Source organism: Staurois parvus, unplaced genomic scaffold, assembly GCF_062004578.1.
Source record: "Staurois parvus isolate SC_StPar_1 unplaced genomic scaffold, SC_StPar_1.0 ptg000935l, whole genome shotgun sequence".
NCBI classification, from domain to species: domain Eukaryota; kingdom Metazoa; phylum Chordata; class Amphibia; order Anura; family Ranidae; genus Staurois; species Staurois parvus.
The window spans coordinates 132,635-142,549 of record NW_028318731.1 but is presented as its reverse complement, the minus strand read 5'-3'; positions in this window follow the sequence as shown (position 1 = coordinate 142,549).

The following is a 9,915-nucleotide window of genomic DNA, read 5'->3' as shown; positions in this document are numbered from 1 at the left end:
CAAGAGCTAAATGAGTTTGTGAATGATCTCAAGGCAGTTGGGACCACCAGTCACTAAACAACAAACTATTGGTAACACAATACGCTGCCATGGATTGAAATCCTGCAGCACCCGCAAGGTCCCCCTCCTCAAGAAGGCACATGTACAGGACCTTCTGAAGTTTGCCAAAGAACATCTAAATGATTCAGAGAAGGATCTACTCTGCCAAGAAGAAAGTTGCAGCACCATCTAGCGGCACAACACATTCTTGGCTTTGTGGAGATGGAATTTTAAAGTGTACCTGTAAGAACAAGAGCTAAAGGTTAGCTAAAAGGAGCCTACATGTAGACCTGAGTTTCCGTCAAGATCAGCGTCCATCCCTTCACTTGTAATGACGGACATTGGAATCGCCCGGACTCACACTCTCCTCTTCTCACCTGCCGGTGGGGTGATCCTTTTCCTTCCATCCATAGCTTGGAGAGGCGCCATAAAGGTATACTTTTCACTACAACTGACAGGCAGGTGGAAGCAGTCGGATGGCAGCACTGACACCCAACTGCTTCCACAGCCCCCCGTCATGTGTACGGGCCCACTATGTATTCCTGGCTCTGCTTGCCCATCTGTGGGCCCAGTGCCGACATGGCGGGTGGTGAGGAGAGCGGACACAAGTCTACTCTCTCCCCCTTCTTGCTATGACCCAGAAAGTGATGTGGATGAAGTCACTTCCAGGTCACCGCTGTCACTTTCCCCGACTACAATAGCCAGGGAGAGATCTACTGCAATGCGATCAGTGGAGCCCATAGGAAACAATGGGGGTCTTTTAGACCCCGCAGGTCTCATTAAAGAGAACCTGTCACCTAAAAATCACATATCTGGGAAGCCTACCCCACCCCCTGCTAACTTGCCGACCTCCTCCACTCTTCCTACCACTCCATCCCCCACAGCTATCTCCTCCTGTGCCACCATCCCCTCCCTCCTAGATTGTAAGCTCCAAGGAGCAGGGCCCTCGATCCCCTCATGTTTTGCATTGTATTGGTATTGTTCTGTCACATGTTCTGTCCCCCTTTGTAATGTACAGTGCTGAGCGAACTATTGGCGCTTTATAAATACTGTATAATAATAATAATAGTGGACTTTCTGTCCCCTACGTGATTGAAAAAAAGTTAAGTACATATCGTCGCACACGCCGGAGAGAGCAATAAGATCGCCTCCATGACACTAAATTGATGACCTGTAGGGGCTTTTGAAGCGTCACCTATTGAACATATAGGGTGCTGAAGTTTATCGCCATTTCACAGGTGTATGCAAATTTAAGGTCTGACATGTTGGATATCTATTTACTCAGCACAACTTTGTCTATTTTTTACAAAAACTTTTGTGTAATTAAAGAACGGGGGCGCCACCTCCAATTTCCACACTATGGGGAGAAGCTGCCCTAAAAAGTGAAATAACACTATAACTGTTAATCTAAGAAAGAAAGGCGCTACTCATATTAAATATTACAGTGTTACGGTTAGCACTTCCGCCTGGCAGTACTCGGGTCGTTGGTTCGAATCCCAACCACGGCACCACCTGCCTGGAGTTTGCATGTTCTCCCTGTGCCTGTGTGGGTTTCCTCCGGGTACTCCGGTTTCCTCCCACAGTCCAAAGACATGCTGGCAGGTTAATTAGCTCCTGTCTAAATTGTCCCTAGTATGTATGAATGTAAGTTAGGGACCTTAGATTGTACGCCCCTTGAGGGTTAGGGACTGATGTGAATGTACAATATATATGTAAAGTGCTGCGTACATTGATGGCGCTATATAAGTACCTGAAATAATAATTACAGTGAATACTAAAACTACATAATGATCAATATTACCACAGTGTCCAATTAAGTGTTAAAGACGGCGCTCCTCACAAGACCTCCTTCTCTCTAGTTCCCTGGTCTCCTCCTCCCATGCCCGCCTCCAGGGTGTCACCCATCCTCTGGAACTCCCTGCCCCAACCCATCAGATTATCACCTACTCTCCTCTCCTTTAGGCGCACCCTGAAAACCCATCTCTTCAGGGAAGCCTACCCCACCCCCTGCTAACTTGCTGACCTCCTCCACTCTTCCTACCACTCCATCCCCCACAGCTATCTCCTCCTGTACCACCATCCCCTCCCTCCTAGATTGTAAGCTCCAAAGAGCAGGGCCCTCGATCCCCTTATGTTTTGCATTGTATTGGTATTGTTCTGTCACATGTTCTGTCCCCCTTTGTAATGTACAGCGCTGAGCGAACTATTGGCGCTTTATAAATACTGTATAATAATAATAATAATAAAGAGCCCATAAAACAAAAAGTCCTAATAATTCCGCAAGATATCCATCCACTCCATGTGTCCAAATAAAGATCAGGTGATCCACTGCTACAGACATATCCACCACGTGCAGTGACAGTAATAACTCACCAGATATGGAATATCAGAAGACAAATCATGTTCCACGATATCACAATCACCAATATCTTCACAGTCTTCCACATAGCAGATTCTTGCAGGCAGGGTAAGAACAGCAGAAACACTCAAAAAAGAAAGGTTCCTATAGTGCAAGTTTAAAAATCAGAAAAAGTATAAAATATATTGCACTCACCTATTTCAGTGCCACACAAAGCCCTCAAAAGGCAAAGGGAAAACCAGATCTTGCGTACTGCTGCTCACTCAGCCTGAGTCGGCGTGCGTTCCACGACCCGGCTCCACCAGCGGAAGTGACGACAAATGGCTGGGCCTCAATGCAGTTGGCAAATTGCGTCATCAGGAAGATTTTGACTTCCAGTGGAGGATCTGGGTCATGGAACACACGCCGACTCAGGCTGAGTGAGCAGCAGTGCGCAGTATCTGTTTTTCCCCTTTGCCTTTTGAGGGTGCCGTCTGGCACTGAAATATGTGAGTGCAATATATTTTATACACTGATTAAAAAAAGAAAAAAAAAGCAAGACTTTTTAATCAGAGTCTAGCATCAAGTCAATGAAACTCCTGGGATATTGATCTGGTCAGTTAAGTAGCAGAGGGGGTTGTTACTCATTTTCAGCTGCTTTGGTGTTAATGATATTAACAACAGGTGCACTAGATGGGCAACAATGAGACGACCCCCAAAACAGGAATGGTTTTACAGGTGGAGGCCACTGACATTTGTTTCCCTACTCATCTTTTCTGACTGTTTTTCGCTAGTTTTGCATTTGGTTAGGATCGGTGTCACTACTGGTAGCATGAGGCCATACCTGGACCCTACAGAGGTTGCACAGGCAGTCCAACTCCTCCAGGATGTCACATCAATACGTTCCATTGCCAGAAGGTTTGCTGTGTCTCCCAGCACAGTCTCAAGAGCATGGAGGAGATTCCAGGAGACAGGCAGTTCCTCTAGGAGAGCTGGACAGGGTCGTAGAAGGTCCTTAACAAATCAGCAGGACTGGTATCTGCCCCTTTGTGCAAGGAGGAACAGGATGAGCACTGCCAGAGCCCTACAAAATGACCCCCAACAGGCCATTGGTGTGAATGTCTCTGACCAAACAATCAGAAACAGGCTTCATGAGGGTAGCCTGAGGGCCCGATGTCCTCTAGCGGCCCTGTGCTCACTGCCCGGCACCATAGAGCTGGATTGGCATTTGCCATTGAACACCAGAATTGGCAGGTCCACCACTGGCACCCTGTGCTTTTCACAGATGAGAGCAGGTTCACCCTGAGCACATGTGACAGACATGAGAGGGTCTGGAGAAGCCGTGGAGAACATTCTGCTGCCTGTAACATGGTTCAGTATGACCGATATGGTGGTGGGTCAGTGATGGTCTGGGGAGGCATATCCATGGAGGGACGCACAGACCTCTACAGGCTAGACAATAGCACCATGACTGCCATTAGGTATTGGGATGAAATCCTTGGACCCATTGTCAGACCCTACACTGGTGCGGTGGGTCCTGGGTTCCTCCTGGTGCAGACAATGCCCGGCCTCACATGTGGAGAGTATGCAGACAGTTCCTGGAGGATGAAAGAATTGATACCATTGAATGGCCCCCACGCTCACCTGACCTAAATCCAATAGAACACCTCTGGGATGTCATGTTTCGGTCCATCCGACGCCACCAGGTTGCACCTCAGACTTTCCAGGAGCTCAGTGATGCCCTGGTCCAGATCTGATAGGAAATCCCCCAGGAAATTTTCTTGGTGGTGGAGAGGACGGGGGTCCCTGTTGGATCATCAGTACTGAACATCAGCTTGAAGACCCAAAACCGTTAACCGTTGAAGCTGTGGACATTCAGAGACAGGAAGAGGGCAGGGCATCCCTGCACAGAAGACTTCTCCAGTATCAACTGCCTGCACAACCAGTGACACCCTTCATTACAGGAAAGCGATGCGACTAAAGCTGCAGGGATTTTATTTTAGCTGAACTTCAGGTTATATAATAACCACCTTCCGTCCAGCCGTTGTATATATAAACGGCCGGACGGTGGCAGTGCAGGTGGCCGTTTTTCAATGGCCTCCCCGCCCCCTGCTTGTGCGCGCTCCCTGGGAGTGCGCAGCACCGCGATCTGGTGCCCGCTGTGTCCTCTGGACACAGTGGAACACCGATCGTCGGACGGGACCTCTGTGCGAGGTCCCGATCATGTGATCACTGATTGGCCAATCAGTGATCACATGCAGAGTAGTAAGAAAGATGTCACTTCTGACATCATTGCTTACTACGTGTGAAATTTGTGAATGATCACAGAGATCACATGGTACAGGGCTATTCACAACAGCCTTGTACCATGTGACAAGCTGTGACCAATCACAGCTAACTCAGTAGTTCTCAATGGCAGCAAGCATGCAGCCAGAGAGGAGAAATTATTATTATACAGTATTTATATGGCGCCAAAAGCTTTGCTCAGGGCTGTACATTGTAGTGGGGGACAGAACATGAGACAGTACAGTAACAAAACAATACACGAGGGGTTCGAGGGCCCTGCTCTTTCAAGCTTACAATCTAGAAATGATTACTTTTACAGCCTGGTACCATGTGACAAGCTGTGACCAATCACAGCTCACACAGTAGTTCTCAATGGCTGCAAGAATGCAGCCAGAGAGAAGGAGAAATGATTGATTTTACATGCTTTATGGGTGTAAAAGCAATCCGTGTAAAAAAAAAAAAAATCTTCATCACCCCACACAAGTAGTACAGTTTCACCATGGTGACACTGTACTGCTAGGGTGACAGTATATAAAATAAATAAATATAAAAAATGTAAAAAAAAAAAGTTTAAAAATTATACATTTTTGGTTATAAACTAATTTGGGTTCTTTTTTTTTTTTTACTAAAAATTTAACTAAATAAATTTTGGCCAAGATTTATAATGAAATACTATTTATTTGCAACATTTTATAAGAAAAACACTATCAAAATTTTTGGACTTTTTCATTTACATAGCAAAAAAATAAAAATCCCAGTGTTGAATAAATTCCACCAAAATAAAGCTTTATCTGTATAAAAAAAAAATACTAAAAAATTCATATGGGTACAGTGTTGCATGACCGCGCAATTGTCATTCAAAGTGTGATAGCACTGAGAGCTGAAAACTGGCCTGGTCAGGAAGAGAGTAAAAGTGTCCGGACTGGAAGGGGTTAATTCAGATTACACCAAAATAAATCACAGACTCACAAAAAGGTCAGATATTTTGCTTTATTAATATCCTGACATTGTCAGTGGAAAAACAAAAATGATAAAAGTCTAAACACAAAGAGACCTGTCCTTATAAACATTGGTTAATCAATAAATAGAAGCCCTGCAACAAAAACCGCAGAGTCTACACATGTGCAGGATGAGGAGATCGTAGAAACCTACTCCACTACTAACCTAACACTCCCCTTCTCAGAGGTTACAATTCCTGAAACACGGGGACATTATACCCCCAACAGAAAAGCTTTAAAAAAAACAAAAAAAAAAAAAGATGAACTGCTCAAGTTGTGGACCGCCAGGTAAAGGTCAACCAAAACGAACAGCTCCATACTGCCATTGTCAGAACTCCGCCTCTACTTCCTCCTCCAGATATGGTCCTCTTAAAGGGGCACTCCATGGTGCGATGTAAAGGGAATTTTAATAATGGAAATAAATCTTGACTTTTCATGCCCCCCCCCATAGATCAAATTCAGTAAACTACTCTAAAATACCTGAAGACACCTAGCTAGCCCTAGGTTTGCGGTGTCACCTCTCCGAGAACAGATGCGAGTCCTTTGTGCTGGATTCCTACAGTGATATCCTATTGGCCTGAATAGATGCAGGTGCAGGGTGGCATTTAGGGAAAATTCAGCCTCAGAACCCATTTTGTGACATAAGTACCCTCCCACCAACCAACAAACTAAGGAATTACCACCAATTAATAGGAATCATGGGACAGCAGGTCTTCAATTGAGGTTCACTTTAAGATAGTCACCGATTAAAAACCAAGCACAGCTTTTGGAACACGTTACATGCTCCACCCATATTTAGAGCGGAACGTGTAATATTTAAAGGATAAAGTTCACCTTTTGAAACACGTTACATGCTCCACCTGTATTTAAAGCGGAACGTGTAATATTGAAGAGGAGAAGTTCACTTTTTGCACAAAAATAATAAAAATAAATTTTTTTTGCAGGTAAAAAAATGTGCATTTATTATGTTTGTCTGCAGAAGCCTGTAAAGCATTGCACCAATGATCAGCAGATTGCTGGTGCCATGCATGTCTCCTGCAGACCTGTCAGTATACCTGCTTGCCTATACGGGATGTACGAGCAATCAGATATACCAACAGGAAGATTCATTGAACCAGGTAGTTCATTGAAAACTACAACCCGCTAAGGCTGTTGGGGCTTGCAGTTCATCCATTCACAGAACTCTCACAGAATAGTGTGTGTGAGGGGGGGGGGAGGGTAGGGGGGGAGTAGCGTTAATTAGAGCAATTACGAATGTCAGAGATTCCATGGAAAGTAGTGGATTTTCTCAAAGTGTTACTGAACCCCGGACCCTGCGTTCACTATATCCGCTCTCCCCGGACCCGGCATTCATTATATCCGCTCTCCACGGACCCTGCATTCACTAGATCTGGTCTCCCCGGACCCTGCGTTCACTATATCCGCTCTCCCCGGACCCTGCATTCACTATATCCGCTCTCCACGGACCCTGCATTCATTATATCCGCTCTCCCCGGACCCTGCGTTCACTATATCCGCTCTCCCCGGACCCTGCATTCACTATATCCGCTCTCCACGGACCCTGCATTCACTATATCCGCTCTCCACAGACCCTGCATTCACTAGATCTGGTCTCCCCGTACCCTGCATTCACTAGATCCTGTCTCCCTGGACCCTGCATTCACTATATCTGGTCTCCCCGGACCCTGCATTCACTATATCCGCTCTCCCCAGACCCTGCATTCACTATATCCGGTCTCCCCGGACCCCGCATTCACTATATCTGGTCTCCCCGGACCCTGCATTCACTATATCCGCTCTCCCCGGACCCTGCATTCACTATATCTGGTCTCCCCAGACCCTGCATTCACTATATCTGGTCTCCCACAGAACATGGAAATGCAATTATTTAATAAATATAAACTACTAAATACCTTTTCTCATCAGCAGTATATAGCAGCCTTGTGAGTGTTATTGTCCAGCCGAGATCTGTAGGAGTTTTCAATCTTCTCTGACTGTCCTATGAGGCTGTATGATTGGCACTAAGCCGATCACCACCCCTCAAAAAAAAACAAAAAAAAAAAACAATCCTCTGCACATGCTTTGTTTGGTGTGTTTTTGCTAGACTTGCCACTACTGCTCTGTACTATGGCAGATGGATTGGAACAGTAGAAGGGGAGGATCAGAGAAGACAGGATCAAACAGCCTTATTACACAATGCAGAGGATTAACCCCTTAGGTTCCACAGTGAGTATAACAAGCATGATTTACTGCATCTGCAGACTGATTGTACTGTTGCGGGTTCAGCAACATTTAAAGAAATCACTTGAAATAAAAAGTGAAATCACCCGTCTGACATGGTCCTTATGGTCATTGCTGTGTGTGAGGAGCCAATAAAATCATCTTTGGATTGGAGGGAATTTTTCTGGCCCCAGCGGAGGTAATCAGGCACAGGTTTGGAAGAGAACGGTTCTGACAAGGGCATTGTGAAAACGATTGTTATGGAAGGGCTAGAACCCGTGTTAAGAAATAACAATTGGAAGCAATAGGAAGCTGAAGTCTGACCCTGTAAATGTTCTTAGTAAATCACACCCAGTTTTATGATGCACAAAGCACTGGCACATTGCATCCGCACTGACCGATTGGCTCCTGGGTGGCATTTCATGTTACACTCCCACCGGCCACACCAAGCGTAACCACGAGAGGCGTGCCGAGACCTCGCCCGTATCTATCCGTTTCGAACACAAAATCTAAAAATCGGGTTTGTCCATTAGGGGGGTGCAGACCGCGGCGGACAGCTTGCAGTCAGTTTGCCCTTCGGTGATTTCCATCGCCCGTTTAGGATTTGGGAGGGCGGAGGATTTTGTGCTTTCATTGCCATTCAAATCAGAATAGATTTTGTCTACTTCAAATACTACGATGTGCTCAAAGTTCTGCGGCCGTCTCTTTACCTTGCGGCAGATTAATACGACGAAAGCGGTATTTAGGCAATCCCAGATTGTCACCTGATCACAGTCCAAGGACAAGGATCACAAAGCTCAGATGTGCTTGGCTCCTAAAGTGGAACTCCACCCGAAAGGGTACGTTCTTGTTTGCAACCCTCCCCTTCCTCCACTACCACATATGGCACTTTTTTGGGGGGGCAGGGGAGGGGGAAAGAAGGGGAAGTGAGTACCTGGTTTTGACAGGTACCCGTTTCCCACTTCCAATCAAATGCGCCGTGGCGATCTGAGCTGGAAATTTTGCCCCGCCTCCTTCCCCCACAGCCTTTTGGGAAATATCCTAGGCCCGAGAAGTCTGTGGGACCATCCTAGGTCCGAGAAGTCTGTGGGAGCATCCTAGGTCCGAGAAGTCTGCGGGACCATCTTAGGTCCGAGAAGTCTGCGGGACCATCCTAGGTCCGAGAAGTCTGCGGGACCATCTTAGGTCCGAGAAGTCTGTAGGACATCCTAGGTCCGAGAAGTCTGTGGGACCATCTTAGGTCTGAGAAGCCTGTAGGACATCCTAGGTCCGAGAAGTCTGTGGGACCATCTTAGGTCTGAGAAGCCTGTAGGACATCCTAGGTCCGAGAAGTCTGTAGGACCATCTTAGGTCTGAGAAGCCTGTAGGACATCCTAGGTCCGAGAAGTCTGTGGGACCATCCTAGGTCCGAGAAGTCTGTGGGACCATCCTAGGTCCGAGAAGTCTGTGGGACCACCCTAGGTCCGAGAAGTCTGTGGGACCACCCTAGGTCCGAGAAGTCTGTGGGACCACCCTAGGTCCGAGAAGTCTGTGGGACCACCCTAGGTTTGAGAAGTCTGTGGGACCATCCTAGGTCCGAGAAGTCTGTGGGACCATTCACAAAGCCCAGCCTGCTTTGGTTTCCCCTTAAGAAGCCGCGGCACCTGCACCTGAGGGTGATTGAAGAATCGGCTCGGGTGAGGACATCTCTGGTTCCCAGGACAGGGCGAGTGTCCTTATATGCACACTGGGATCACATATATGCGGTGCATCGCATGCGATTCTGACCGCATTCCTGTGCAAATCCCATGCGATTTGTGTGCGGTGCGATTGGAGCCATACAATCGGAGTGACACATATGCGATCCGATTCTGGATGTCGCACCGCGTTTTGTAGACCGCTTTTGGGGTGTTGTTAACATAATATACGCACCCGCAGCAGTTCGCATGAACGGGGGGCAATTCTGATGCGGTGCGGAATTCACACAGAAAACGCTGCAAATTCCGCACCGCATCAGTGTGAACCAGGGCTAAAAGTCAGCAGCTACAGTTTTTG